General features: G+C 42.2%; 1 long non-coding RNA gene across 1 annotated transcript; it reads left to right on the top strand.

Moving 5' to 3' along the window:
- The first annotated feature begins 10 nt into the window (after window positions 1–10).
- On the top strand, window positions 11–2,433 carry LOC119853137. Its single transcript, XR_006280107.1, has 2 exons — window positions 11–131; window positions 1,839–2,433. It is a non-coding gene; the product is annotated as an uncharacterized LOC119853137 (long non-coding RNA).
- Window positions 2,434–14,093: the final 11,660 nt, after the last annotated feature.

Raw genomic sequence — 14,093 nt, 5'->3', positions numbered from 1 at the left:
CCGAGGCTGGTCTTTGGTCTCTCACAGTCAACGCTGCTGGGTAGCGGGGCGTGCGCGGGCTTCAGGACGCAGCCAAGCAGGGGCGTGTCGAGGAGAAGCCGGGGGTCGGTAGACACGTGAGAGGAGCACAGGTACTAGTATGTAGTTTTACTGTAGCAACCCGGTTAACTCTCAGGACACATTGACCAGCTGAAGGGAGCTAGAATGACACACCTGCGACCAGTGTTTCTCGTGCCCAAACGAGGGGTGTTCCCCTCTGCTCTGAAGTGTGGAGGCAGAGGGATAACTAGGACCCTACCAAATTCACAGTCCATCTTGGTAAATTTCATGGTCATGGTATTTTAAAAACCTTGAATTTCATGGTTCCAGATATTTACATCTTAAATTTCATGGTGGTGTAACTGTATGGGTCCCGACCCAAAAGAGGGTCATGGGGGAGGATCAAGAGGCTATTATAGGAGGGTCATGGTATTGCTGACCTTACTTCTGCACTCCCTTCAGAGCTGGGTGGCTGGAGGGTGGCAGCTGCTGGCCAAGAACTCAGCTCTGAAGGCAGTGCCTCTGCCAGCAGCAGCGGAGGAGTAAGGATGGCAATACCGTACCATGCCATCCTTACTTCTGCGCTCCTGCTGGCAGAGGCACTGCCTTTAAAGCTGGGCGGTCAGAAAGCTGCAACTGCTGGCCAGGTGCCCAGCTCTGAAGCCAGCACTGCCACCAACATTAGTGAAGAAGTAAGGGTGGCAGTACCATACCATGTCACCCTTACTTCTGCACTGCTGCTGGCGACAGCGCAGGCTTCTGGGATAGGTGCCCAGCAGCCACTGCTCTCCAGCTGCCCAGCTCTTCAAGCAGCACAGAAGTAAGGATGGCAAGACCACGACCCCCTAGCCAGATTTCACAGGGGAGACTAGCTTTCGTGGTCTGTGACATGTTTTTCATGGCTGTGAATTTGGCAGTGCCCTACCAATAAATGTGGCTGCTTGTAGGGACTAGGGACCACCCCTTCCTGGAATTTTCTACCACCACACATACACGGGCAGTGGACCAAGAACCTCTGCTTCTGACAGAGCTTTAGGGAGTCTTTCTAAGTCCCCTACCACCACCACCTTCCCCTTCCAAAAAGCAAAAGGCATTTTTTACTTATTGAAAGCAAAATACAGTAACTCCTCGCTTAACATTGTAGTTACGTTCTTGAAAAATGCGAATTTAAGCGAAACAATGTTAAGTGAATCCAGTTTCCCTAAAGAATTAATGTAAATGGGGAGGTTAGGTTCCAGGGAAAATTCTTCTGCCAGACAGAAGACATTATAGACATATACTGTATAAATTTTAAACAAACAATTTAATACTGTATTCAGCAATGATGATTGAGACGCGTATTTGAGGTGGTGGAGTCAGAGGGTGAAAGAGGGTGGATCATCTAGCTGCTCCTCTTGCTGTTCTTTCCAAAGTGCCGGGGGGTGGTGCTTAACCCCTGGCTCTGCCAAGGCCTGCCCCGCACTTCACCCCTTCCCCCAAGGCCCCCGCCCCGCCTCTTCCTGCCCCACTCCATCTCCACTCCATCTCTTTCCACACAAGTGCGCTGCCTTCTTGCTCCTCCCCCATCCCCTCCCAGACCATCCTGAATGTCGTGAAACAGCTGATTGCTGTGGGAGGGAGGTCTGGGGAGGGAGGGGGGGAGTTGCTGATCTGTGGAACTGCCGGTGGGCCAGAGGCGCTGGGTGGGTGGAAGGGAGCTGATAGGGGTGCTGCTGGCCTATCCTGGTTTCAAGCCCCCATGGCCAAACAACATTATAAGCAAACATTGCACAACTTTAAATGAATATGTTCTCTAATAGATTAACGTAGTTTCATTGTTGACCAGGACAACGTTAAGTGAGGAGTTACTGTACCCAATATTCCTGGGCTCCTTCTGACCAGGGGGTTTCTTGGAGCTAGCCCTTCCTGAACTCCTTCTTCTGCATGGGAGATGTGGGGATTATTGCTTGGACAGACCTGTCCCCTGGCCCCAACTCAGGCCATGTCTGACAGGGACAAGAAAAAACAACCCAAATATCTCCCCTGCTTCTCTCCACTCCACCTGGGGCCACATGGCACGGCTGCTGTTCCTCAGTCATAGTGAAAGATGGCCCAGAGGTAAAGAGGAGAATTAGGTCCCTCAACTGCCCTTTCCGCACTCGGGCTGGTAATCGCTGCAGTCATAGGGCTTCAGGCTGCAACAGTGGTGCCTATCCTCTAGCTTCTGTCCAACATGCTCTGTTTCACTGGTCTCAAGGGCTGTGGTTTAAGTGCCAAAAAATGACTGCAGACAGCAGACTCCTAGAAGGTGTAGCACATAGTAAGCAATATCATAATTATGTAGAAAAACACACTGTAGATTATATGAATTCTGATGTATATGCTTACACATTAGTACTGCTTTGTATGGTGCTCGAAAACCTGGTCACAACTATAATCTATATGTTCTAGCAGATTTTAAGTTATTTCAGTCTAACTGTGACAGTCAGTTTTAATTCTTTTTGCTTCTGTTTGTAATACTCGTGATGCTGTATGGTATTGAATATGTGGGACACTTTATGATATTGTTGATACCAATATTATAAAAGTGTGATTAATTGTTCCAGGTATGCCGAGTGAGGTATCTGTGAAAATGTTATAATTTGCCGAGTGTGATAATCTTGTTTATATGTTTGTATCACTTTGTATTATAAGTTATAGATATGTATGGTATATCTATATTTCCAAACTTGTGCTATGTTTCTTGGTTACATCCTAGACCGATTGACATCAGCACTAAGCCTGCTTGATGGCCCATCAAGGGTCGTCAGCGGTACAATGAACCCATTGAAAGGAGCCAGGGAATACACCTTACGAGTCAGCATGACTTGTAGCGGTATGGTTATGGACAGAGAACTCAAAGCCTTTTCCATGCCCATGTGTTGTAAAGTTTGTGTTTGGGACACAGGAAGTACAAGCCACATGACTAGAGGAATGTAAAGGGCAGCTGCATCATCTCCATTTTGTATTTGATTCTGCGTCTTACTTCTGGAGTAACTTTTCTACAAACTGAAGCTCTGAACAAAGGACTGAATGACTCATCCAAGCGGTGGACGTGTTCCAGAGGGACTTTCAAGCCAGCAAACTCACCAATATTGCTAAGAACCTGATAGATGGACTTTGAAGTCTCTGTTGTATCTGAATGCTTTACCATTTAACAATTATCATCTTGTTCTTTCTTTTTTCTTTATAATAAGTCTTTAGTTTTACATACTAAAGGATTGGCTGGCAGCGTGGTAGGTTGGATCTTACCCAAAATATTATTGACCCTGGCCCTTGGGTGCAGAAGAACACTTTATATAGTGAGCAGACTGTTTTAAATCACTTCTCACTGTACTGGACCTGTGTGCTGATTAGGAGCAAGAGAACTGGAATGCAGTAAAAGGGGGCTGTGTGATTTTTATTTATTTATTTATTTATTTATTTATTTTAAGCTTCTTGATAACCAGTGTGAGAGATCAGAAGTACAGTCTGTGGCTGGTAGGTGAGTTTAACTTTAGTGTTAACCACCAGTTTTTTGTGAGTATTTGCTCTCCCTTTTGCAGTCTGCCCTGACCTTGCCATTTTCAGTGAGGGCTACCTCAGGCATCCCAGGTCACACTCAGTAGTTGTTGCATATCAGTATAGAACTTCATTTTGCCAACTTTTTTCCCACTTGTATTTTCAGTGGAGTAAAAATTTGCATAGCTCCTTAAATTTCCTTCCTTTACATATGCACCAATTTCATTGATTTTTCTCATCTACAGGGAATCAGTGAATTTTTAAAGGGAGAATATTTAAATCCTGGAGGATATTAAGTTTAAAAAAAGTTAAAGTAGGTCACAGGATGTCATTTTCATTTAAATGTTTCAATGTGATATTGGAGGGTTGTTTTGTTTTTGTTGTTGCACAAGATGGATACGGAACATTTTATGTTCCAGTTCTTCTGTTTCAGTTGTCTTCATCTAGTCTGCAAAAATGTATCAGAAGTGAAGAACAGGAGAAGGAAGTCCCTGTCTGTGTAGGGGTTTGAATGTGTATAGCAGTTGAGAAAGGAGTTTGACAGCTCTGGAGACCTGTGCTTATAAATAGGACTGGTAGGGCACTGCCAGGGGCAGCGAGCTTCCACCATGAGGCCTTGCCACTATAACTTAACCCTGAGCTGAAAGGAACCATCTCCGAATATAACAGAATAGTTTGGGTTCCATGGCTAATTCATTGATATGACTGTTCACTATGGTGCCAATTGATAACAACTGGGGAAGTGGTTTTTGTGTGCTGGTGCCTATGTTAATTGCAACTTGACTGAGCCCACCAGCTCGTTTCACATAGACCTCCCTGCAGCCTTCAAATAATTACCACAAATATCTTTGTCATTTTTGATTCCTGGGTGGGTTTAAGTCAGTGACCAGTGCAAAACAAGAATGAATAAACAGTATTTTTTTTTTTTTTTTTTTTAGTATGATGAGAACTTACCCTTAGCACCTTTATAGAGTAATAAATCTAGTTTAAGATCTGTTTATTCAGGTGACTGGTCAGCTCAGCTTGAAAACACAATCACAGTGGAAATACTAGTGAGAATTACAGAATAGTAAATCCTATTTAATGGTTTTATTTCTGGCGTGGGAATCAGCTAGCAGAGTTCCATGTTTGTACCCAGAAGAATCATGGCTTTCATTTTATAGACGAGCAGAAGCCTGTAAACTCTAAACATTTTTGCTGTTTACTGGTGGCAGCCTAAAAAGCAGTGGAATTTGTTTCCATGGGAACCAACAGAGCTGCGATTTTGAACAGTCTGGAATTTTAACAGCAAGAGACCGTTTTGTAACGGGCCTGATACTGAGAGATACTGAGCACTTGCAACTCCGAATGATGTGAGTGGGAGCTGGTAGGTGTCTAGCACTCTTCAGCCCACACCTTAAAATCAGAGTGTAAGATTTACAAATACAGCATTACATTTCTCCACTGGGGACACTTGATGCTAGAGTCACAAAAGGACTTAGGTGCCTAATTACCACTTTAGGCACCTAAATCCCAGAATCAGGCCCCACTGGGATTCATAAAATGCTTGCTCAGCTGCCACCAAATGCTGTAGGAACCTAAACTCACTTTACACCTATGGTTTTGCAGTTAAAGTTCCCTTGGCACCTATGTTTCTGCCTCTGAGCATGCTCATTGCTGCCCAATACCAGGCATCTGGATGCATAAACCCCAGAGCGATAGGCATTCTTCTTCCTAACTCAGCTGTAGGACTTGATCTGGTAAGCACGCTCTGAGTTTGGGCCCTACAGGTGAGTTTACACAAAATGCCAAGGACAGGGAGGAGGTCGTGCCTCATAAGCTTTAGCCAGCAGTTAGGGCACTCATTAGTGTATCCCTAATTCTCATCCGCTTTCCTCCTGAAGAAAAAGGATTTAAACAGAGGTCTTCTACCTCACAGGTGAGTACTCTAATCACTTGGCTACAGGGGAGTCTGATGTGGGCCTTTCTCAGTTTCTCCTATTGAATCATAGAAATGTAGGGCTGGGAGGTACCCTGAAAGGTCATCAAGTCCAGCCGCCAGGCTGAGGCAGGACCAACTAAACCTAGATCATCCCTAGCAGGTATTTTTCCAACCTGTTCTTACAAACCTCGAATGATGGGGGTTCCATACTCTCCCTTGGAAGCCCATTCCAGAACTTAACTGAACGAATCTGAAACTTTGCATCACCTTCTTTCCTGTTTGCATAAACTTTGCTTTGAGGGGTAATCCTCAGAAGAATCCACTTCAAAGGGGGACTGTATTATAAAAGTGAGGAGAGAAAACACTCCATATATTCTCTCTTTCTTTCTATCGCTCTCGCTCGCTCTTTCACCTGAGAAGACAAAGGAACCAGCCCTTTGGACTGTGAGGGCAGCGCCTGACTTGAGAATTTAGTGAGCTGGAACATGTGGTAAGGGATTTTACCCTGAACCAGTCTAGTTTGTTTAGTTACTAGAAAGCATTTTATCTTTATTTCTTTTGTAACTATTTCTGACTTTAATGCCTTATGCTTGTACTCACTCAAAATCTATCTCTTTGTAGTTAAATAAATTTAATTCTTTAATCAAAAGTAATCTAGTGCTGTGTTTAAACAGAATTATTTGGTAATGCCAGTTAAAGTAGCAAACTGTTGTACATTGATCCCATACAAGGGCAACAGACCTCTAACATCTGAACTGTCCAGGAGAGGGCTGGACACTGCAGAATACACATTTTGGGGGGAAAATCCGGGACTGGGAGTATGTGGTAATCAAGGCTGGTGTGTTGCCGACAGTTTGTTAGAGTCAGAGTTGCTGGACCAGGATTTCAGCTATACACAGACGCTCAGGGTGCGACCTGCATGCTATTTGTGTGCGGCTAAGACTGGGGGTTATATCAGCAAGGCATTGTGAGGCACCCAAGGTTGCGGGGCAGATGATGATGCCACCCCTCGCTAGTCTGATTGTACCCCATCTGGGAGGTGAGAGACCCAGGATCCAGTCCCTCTACTCCACTTCAAATTATTTATCCACAGTGCAACAGCTTCGGGGCTTGAACTAGGGCTTCCCCATATCCCAGATGGGTATTCTAATCACTGTGTTAAAAGGTCACTCATAAACTTTACTCTTTATTGTAAATGTAAGGGAGTTGTGACCTTTTTTTACTTCAAATAAGGACTCACCAATTTGAAAAGGTTGAGAAACACTGACCCAGAGATATCTGTGCACCTCAAAATGGCCAAGCCAGGAACTTTATCTACAGCCATTCATTTGGCCTCCAAGATTGAGATGGCTGAGGACTTGGATCACGTCCTGCCCCCAGAAAAAGCTGTGCCCCATGGCAAAGTTTTTCTAGTCTACCAATACAACCAAGTTATGGATTGCAGCTATGAAGCAGTTGTCCCTTGACACAGATCATCTTAGTTAAGATTTGTATCATGGACAAGCAATAACTGTAATCTAACCATATCTTTTTTCTTTTTTTAAATTGAGCTAAATCGTGGCAACGTTGGTGGGCATGGCTTAGCATTCACATTGCACTCCCTGTCAGCACCCAGCCCAAGCCAGGGAAGTTAATGATCCTAGCAGCAGACAAAATTCAATGATGAATCCTGGTCATGTGCTACCTGAGGCATCTTGCGCATACGCTAAGAAGATGATGGCAATGCTGCTGTGACTGGGTGAAGGGAAAACCATGTTTTAACCTTGTAATCTCTGACTCAGTTGTGTTTGTAGATAACCTCAGATTTTTTTTCTTCCAGAAACGCACATAATTTGGTTAAAATGTTGGAGTCTTCTCAACAGGACTTTAGTAGAGGAACCCCTGTCTAATTAGACCACCACCCCAACCTTCAAAACCTGGGCAAGGTAGAACATGCTTAGCTGGAAGAGCTTAAAAAAACAATTATGCTGGAAGTATAACAGACTGCTCCAACACTACTCAGAGCAGTTGGGAAACTAGATTACATGCAGGAAGCAGGCCTGTAAATCAAAGATATTAAATCAAATCTAATGGTGCTGCCACGTTAGCATTAAAAAAGATCTCAAGAAAGTGAGTTCAGCAGCAAAAAAAAAAAAATAAAATTCAGTACCAGGTAATGCGAACTCATCTTTTTTTTTGTTTGTTTTTTGTTTTTTTTTTTGTTTAACACTGTGTTTTTTAATTTGAATGTTTATGGTAAACGAGATACAAAACAGAGTGGTTTTTCTGAAAACTGCATCCTGTTAACACATGAGGTTACTGCTGGATAACGTTCAGTGTGGTTTGTTGCCTCGCTGTTGAGTGTGGCCTAAGAGAGAGAAATTGGGAATGGGTCTGTAGAGAGGACCAAGGGCATGGGCTTTAGCAGTCCATGGAGAACCCTTTAAGCCGACAAGTCGGGGAAGAAGGCTTGACTGATTTTTAATTTCATTTTGAGTTCCCTTTGACTAAAAACAAACCCCAAGGTGGGGATAAGATTTGACCCACTACAACTTGCATGGTTTGTGGGTGGAGCAAGGTGGGGGGAAACTGCCTCCTGTACATTTCCTAATACATGCTTTGATGAAATCCATATTCTAAACTCTTGCAATTGTATTTAAACTTGCAGAGATAGCTGGACTATCTCTTTATAAGCCACAGTAGTGTGGTGGTGTTTATAAAGGAATTTCAGATCCTTTGATGGAAAACACTATAAAAATGCAAAGTATTTATTATGATTATTATTGAAAGGGGTGATGTAAATGTAGGATATTTAGTGCCTATTGAATAGCAGAGGATGTTTTCCAAACATTTTTTAATTGAATTCAGAAATAAATTTTGATCCATGTTTGACTCTTTTTTATGATCAAACATTTGAGAATTAAAGTTTTACTAGCATGAACATTTTAGAAAAGTGAATTTCAGGTTCAATTACAGGACTATTTGCTGATAGTAAATATCAAATTGTATTCTGAATTTTCAAATTCACAGTTTGTGATGTATTGGTCAGTTACTTTGGTCATCCAATCAAGGAACAAAAACAGTCTCATGTGACTTTACGGGTAATTTATCAGCACAATAGAAACTGCACAGTTTGGATATTTGTGATGAACTGTTTTTAGTGACCTCCAAACCATGAATTATTCACTGTAAAAATTTGCAAATAAACTTGTAGAATGAGCACACTGGAGAATTTTGCAATCTGATTTCAGAAAATTCATGAACAGAAAAGAAGGCTTAATTTGTTGAATACTTAAGTTATTTTAAATAATTCATTCAGCTCTAATTATGACTGTGGTAATTTTCTTGCCGCATGCTGTAAGAATTCTAAGCATGCCTCTCGTCTTTTACTTTGGAGAAAATGTGCACATAACATAAGAAAGAGGATTACTCCTATTAAACCAGAAAGACAAAAATCCTGGCTGATCCCAGACAATTTGTGAGATGAGTCAACTGTGAACAATCAAAGCTTTTGGGGTTCATTTGCTTGTAGTGATTACTGCTGTGTGAAAGCAACGGGTAATCATCACATCAACACATTCTGGGACATTCTTGGAAGAAGTGTTTGGGGATTTACATAGTATTTCAGATCTATGATCAACTGATGCCTGTTGTTGATTGGAATCTATAATACATGCACATTATTATAGACTGTAAATTCTGTGGCTTCCAGTTAACATCTTATAGTACAGAAGTGCTACGTCTCTTGCCTAGTAGACTGTTTATCCGACATTCTGCTGAACTATTTCTGACAGAGACAGTACTTTGTACCAAAATGATTTGTCTTCCTATATGTTTGGAAAGCAATTTGTGATGCTACTGTAATATGAATAATTATGAAAACATTGCTCATTATTCCATAGTTAAGGCTTCAGCTTTGTACTTATGTCCAGGGTTCCGCCATTCAAGATTATAACACTTACTCTCTGAGCACAGAATTTTCTGAGAATTTACAAGTAAATCTATTAAATAGCTTATTAAAATTAATTTTAAAATTGGTCCTTTAAGAAATTTAGCCCTGGTGTTGAACCATTTTAGGTGTGCGTCTTGAATGATCATGATAGCTGAATAATGCAGACTCATTACTTCCCATATAGTTAAAGTTCACTGAGATATGCATGGGCTACATTTGAAGAATTTTTAGGTTTAACAATCACTTTCTATCATTATTTTTCACAACTGAAAGTGTCTCCTTTAACAAAAGCTGACGAATAAGTCTATTACAGAGAATCCAACCAAGAACTGCCCACTTTCAAAATGGCTGACTTCGCCAGTGTTCTCAGTGGGACTGAAGCCACAGCAGCTCACACTGGCAGCTGTTGTTCTTGGAGGACTTGAATGTCTTTGCTCCTGACAGCAGTGGACACTCCTATCTTCTCTGAGGACAATTTGGCTTCTCCCACATGAGAACAGTGTGACATGGTGCTCATTTTGGAAGAGGACAGTTTTTTATAAGTTTCTTGGAAGATCCTATTTTTCTGCTGCTTCTGACAGAAACTGTGTTGTGAAAAATCATGCCAAAATGACCATTAATCCTAAATATTTCTTTTTAAAACCCACCAGTTGCACCACAACTATTCAACGGAGAAGGTAGGTTCCGCTTCCTAACAGGGTGTATGTAGGTTGGGGCATGAGAGAGATGGAATTTGGAGTGTATGTGTAGGGTTAAATAGAGAAATTACTAGTATGATCAGAGGAATGGAGAACCTGCCTTATGAGAGGAGACTTAAAGAGCTTGGCTTGTTTTAGCCCACCAAAATGAAGGTTGAGGGGACAGATGATTGCTCTCATTAAAGACATCAGAAGGATCACCAGGAAGGGGGAGGAATTATTTAGATTAAGGGCCAATGTTTGCACAAGAACAAATGGATACAGACTGGCCATCAACAAGTTTCATCTTGAAATTAGATGACATTTTCTAACCATCTGACGAGTGAAGTTCCAGAACAGCCTTCCAAAGGGGGTAGTGGGGGCAAAAAGCTAACTGGTTTCAAGACTGAGCTTGAAATGTTTATGGAGAGGATGGTATGATGGGACTACCTACAGTGGCATATGGCCCATCAGCAACTGCTCTTAGCAAATTTCTCCAAAGGCAGGTGATGGGACACTAGATGAGGAGGCCTCTGAGTTACTACAGAGAATTCTTTCCCAAGTGTCTGACAGGTTGGTCTTGCCCACATGCTCAACTGATCACCATATTTGCAGTTGTGAAAGAATTTTTCCCCAAGTCAGACTGGCAGAGACCTTGGGATCTTTTAAGGGGAATTTGAGACCCGGAAGGAGAGGAACATTTTGGTTGTTTCCTACTGCTTGGCAAAACAAAGTGGCTGTAAACACAGTTTAACTGACCTATATTTTATGGTTGTCTTGTGCTGCTCCAGAATGAAGTACATCAACCAGAGTGCACTACTGAACATGGCCATAAAAGTGAAAATAAAAACTATGATTTGATGTTGATACTTCATATATTCATTAGAAATATTACATGGTGACGTTCTGTTTGTTTGTTGTTTAGGGTTCATGTCTGATATTTTTAATTTCAAAGAACAAGGAAGTTCCCAAACAAAAACTACAATGACATTAAGGTTCAGAGTGAGAGTACATCTCGGCTGGGACCTCCTAGGGTAGGTCTACACTGCAATAAAACACCCGCAGTTGGCCCATACCAGCTTACTTGGGCTTGTGGGGCTTGGGCGATGGGGCTGTTTAATTGTGGTGTAGACATTAAGGCCCAGGCTGGAGCCTGGGCTTTGGGACCCAGCAAGGGGCAGGTAAGCTTGCCAGCTGTCTGGGTTTTGACTGAAAAGGGACCTGGCAGCTTGGTCAGCACTGCTTTAATCCCAAGAAGCAGCTTCAAGCAGCCTTAGGGCTACTCTAAATTGTATTGGCTTCAATGGACCTCACTGGGTAATTCTGGCAGCGAGGGATCACTGCGTAGCAGTGCTTTGGCCACCCATTCTTTCCCCAGGCCATGCCACCTACACTAGATAGGTAATCTGGGACAGCATCAGAGTGGTGGAAAGCAGCTTTAGTAGGGGCCAGGATCTGGCTCTGTGGTCACAAGTGGTGACACAGGCACAGCTTGATGACCAAAGTGATGGGACTGGGAACAATGACAACTATAAGCAAGTCATAGATGCCAAGACCAGAAGGGACCATTGTGATCATCTAGTCTGACCTCCTGTAGAGCACAGGCCAGAGAACTGACCCAAAATAATGCCTAGAGTTAAAGCAGTTCTTTTAGAAAAGCATCCCATCTTGATTTAACAATTGTCAGTGATGGAGAATCCACCACAGCCTTAGTAATTTTTTTTTCTAATGGTTAATACCTTCACAATTAAAAATTTACACCTTATTTCCAGTCTGAATTTGTCTAGCTTCAACTTCCAGCCCCTTGGATCATGTTTGACCGTTCTCTGCTACATTGAATAGCCCATTATTAAATATATGTTCCCTATGTAGCCACTTACAGACTATAATCAACTGACACCTTGATCTTCTCTTTGTTAAGATAGACTCAAGGAGCTCAATCTGTTTATCACTATAAGGTATGTTTTGCAATCCTTTATTAATTCTCATGGCTCTTCTTTGAACCCTCCAATTTATCAGCATCCTTCTTGAATTGTGGGCACCAGAACGGGACACAGTACTGCGGCAGCAGTCGCCAGTGCCAAATATAGAGGCAAAATGACCTCTCTATTCATACTTGAGAGTCCCCTGTTTATGCATCCCAGGATCGCAGTAGCCCTTTTGGCCACAGCATCACACTGGGAGCTCATGTTCAGCTGAGTCACTGCTTCCCAGGATAGAGTCCCACATCCTGTAACTATGGCCTACATTCTTTGTTCCCAGATGTATACCTTTATTTTTAGCCTTATTAAGATACACCTTGGTTGCCGGCTTCCAGTTTACCAAGTGATCCACATTGCTCTGAATCAGTGACCTGCCCTCTTCATTATTTACTACTCCCCCAATTTTTGTGTCATTTGCAAACTTTTATCAGGCTACGGAGGCTATGTTTATGTCACTGAGGCCATGGAAGTCCCAGAATCCGTGATTTCCAGAGACCTCCATGACATTCTCTGCTTCAGCCCCAGGGTCTTGCAGGACTCTTAAGCTGGCAGCCAGTGGGGCCCTGGCAGGGTTCCAGCGACAGGTGATAGACTCCTGATGGGGGCCTCCTCAGGGTTCCAGCGAAGGGTGATAGCCTCACTGTGGGGAGAGGAAGGGGATGAGTGGCTGGGGGTGTCCTGTTTTCTCTTTGGGAAATATGGTCACCCTGCAGCTTCCGTGGGCAAAGGGGGAACCCCACAACTCCCAGCCACCATGGTGGCGGGGGAAACCACGGAGCTGCAGCAGCAGAAGTCAGAGTGGTCATGGCTTCCGTGAATTTTTGTTTGCCTGTGACCTGTCCATTTTACTAAAAATAACCATGACAAAATCTTAGCCTTAGTGTTGATTTTATAATTTCTTCCAGGTCATTGATAAAGGCGTTAAATAGCATAGGGTCAAAACTGATCCCGGCAGGACACCCCTGGAAACAGATGCACTCTCCGTTTACAGGTACATTTTGAGACCTATCAGTGAGCGAGTTTAGTCCATATAACGTGTGCCATTTTAATCTTGTATTCTAGTTTTTTAATCAAAATGTCATGCAGAACCAAATCAAACACCTTACAGAAGTCTAAATACATTACATCTACATCTAAATACATTACATCTATTGCCTTTATCAATCAAACTTGTAATCTCGTAAAAAAAAACTTGTAATCTGTAAAAAAAAAAAAAGATATCAAGTTAGTTTGACAGGATCTTTTCTCTGTAAACCTTGTTGATTTGCATTAATTACTTTACCATCCTTTATTCCATTGTTAATCAAGTCGTGTGTTAGCCATTTTATTATCTTGCCCAGGGTTGTCCTGTTTACCCTTTTTAAAAATTGGCACATCATTAGCTGTCTTCAGTCTTCTGGAACTTCCGCAGTGTTCCAAGTCTTATTGGAAATCCACATTAATGCTCCAGCAAGTTCCTTAGGCAGCTCTTTTAAAACTCTCGGATGCAAGTTATCTGGCTCTGCTGATTTAAAAATGTCTAACTTCAGTAGCTTCTGTTTATCATTTCCCTGAGATACCAGTGAAATGGAAAGAGTATTATAATCACCATATTATGAGACTGCATCATCTGTTTTTCCTTCAGAAACAGACCAAATATGTTTATTGAACACCCCTGCGTTTTTTGCATTTTTATTGATGATTTTCTCATTTCCATCTAGTAAAGGACTAATACCATTGTCAAGATTATTTTTGTTCCTATTATATTTAAAAAACTCCTTATTGTCCTTAATTATGCTGGCCATTGATTTCTCTTTTTGTCTCTTGGCTTCCCTTATCAGTTTTCTTCAATTCCTAACTTGTGATATATATTCATTATTATCATCTTCCCGTTTGTTATAAATATATATTTTTATTTTTTTTATAGCTGCCTTCACTTCCCCTCTAAATCAGGTTGGTTTTTTTTTTAAGCAGCACAGCCTTCTTCCTCAGTTGTAGGATTGTGGCTTTTTGAGCATCTAGTAAGGTGTTCTTAAAAGATTTGC

This window comes from Dermochelys coriacea, chromosome 3 (genome assembly GCF_009764565.3).
Source record: "Dermochelys coriacea isolate rDerCor1 chromosome 3, rDerCor1.pri.v4, whole genome shotgun sequence".
Classification (NCBI taxonomy): Eukaryota; Metazoa; Chordata; order Testudines; family Dermochelyidae; genus Dermochelys; species Dermochelys coriacea.
The sequence above is the reverse complement of the archived record's forward strand: the minus strand, read 5'-3'. Positions and strand labels throughout refer to the sequence as shown.